We start from the raw sequence: 1587 nt of genomic DNA, 5'->3' as shown, positions 1-1587 counted from the left end.
CTGCCGAAATTTATAAACATATGGGTGAAATTTATACATATTTCACACCTAAACTTCATGCTTTGGGTGAAATTCCTTATATTCCACTGTAATACATAGCAAATGGTACAAAACTCTGCCTAAACAATTTAGCAAATGGTACATCTCTTATTTGTAATAAAAAATTTATGTTAAACCTGTAATTGGAATTACAACTTCAAAATTCTTAAAATATCTTTTACTGTTACCTTTTGAAGACAAAGCAGTTAGTTGAAAAGAAATACAAGGCACATGAAAGGTGCTATGCATATAGAGGGGAAAAATTACTCACTTACCATAATATTCTCATTTACTTACACATCTAACACATGAATATGAATATCAACTTTTAGGAATTAGATATTAAATATGTATAGCAAGAATGACAGATGGTATGCCAAAAAAAATTGAGTTCGGCGGCAATTGATGAGTTATTATAACAAGAAACAATCAAACGAAATTCAAGATTCGTAAATCAATGCACAAATGTCCCAATCTCATGTGATGATAATTTCAGCAAACAATTTCTCGACTATATGGGTACAACACCGCAAATGTGAGTTTGTAGCACGAGCAAATTCCGGATGTCTGCATGCATACTATCCAACCCATATGTGCTTAGATATGTAATACCTAAATTCCGGATAAATCTTTCTTACCTTAAACTGCTACTTCAAATTTAAAAGTGAAATATGCCTTTTCATCCAAGAGGTAGCATGTATGTAAAAATAGAAGTTTATGTTTTGAACATGTAAATATATAAGAATTTAAGTGGTATGCGTCTAAACTGCTTAAAGGAACTACTTCAAGCCAACCAAAGGCAACAGTGCCTAAAGAATACAGTATTCAAGGTTAGACAAAATCATCTATAAGTAAGGCATATAATAGATTCTCCTACTCATACAGTTAAGCATGCAATAGAAGTATAGGTAATCCAATCCAATAAATACAGATTACATATAATAGCATTCCAGCAAAAAATCCATTCCAGCATATTAACCCCACTTTCACATCAAGCACGGCCAAGGACGAGGAAGAAAAGCGTCTCTCGTAAACAGCATAATAGGAAAAAAAAAAATCATGACCGGAGAATATCATCTGTTATTTGTTCTCGTAAACTTGTCATCTCTGATGCACCTTCACCCTCTCGAGTGCATGCATCTTCTGAAGCAAACTCTTCAGGTATTGGACGTCCCAAGTGATATTCAAATGCTTCTTGTGGGATTTGCACTGAATCATCTTCCAAAATGGTAAACTCCGCATCCGATCTGGAAGGGTGGCGTCAGATGAAATTGTGTAGCGCCATTGTACCAACAACTATTTGTACCTGTTTTGGAAAAGGGTAGGACGACATATCCCGTAATATGACCCACTTCTTCTTCCACACTCCGAACGCTCTTTCAATTACTCCACGCAATGAAGAGTGTCTTTTGTTAAAAACTTCTTTTTTGCCTCGTGTGACACCACTAGATCTTTCAAAATCAGGAATGTGGTACTTCGTATCTGGATAGGGCTTCAGATATCCCCTTTGTGACGGATATGCAGCATCAACCAAATAGTATTTACCCG

The sequence above is a fragment of the Phalaenopsis equestris genome, unplaced genomic scaffold (genome assembly GCF_001263595.1).
Source record: "Phalaenopsis equestris unplaced genomic scaffold, ASM126359v1 Scaffold202950, whole genome shotgun sequence".
NCBI classification, from domain to species: Eukaryota; Viridiplantae; Streptophyta; class Magnoliopsida; order Asparagales; family Orchidaceae; genus Phalaenopsis; species Phalaenopsis equestris.
This window is presented reverse-complemented; position numbering follows the sequence as displayed.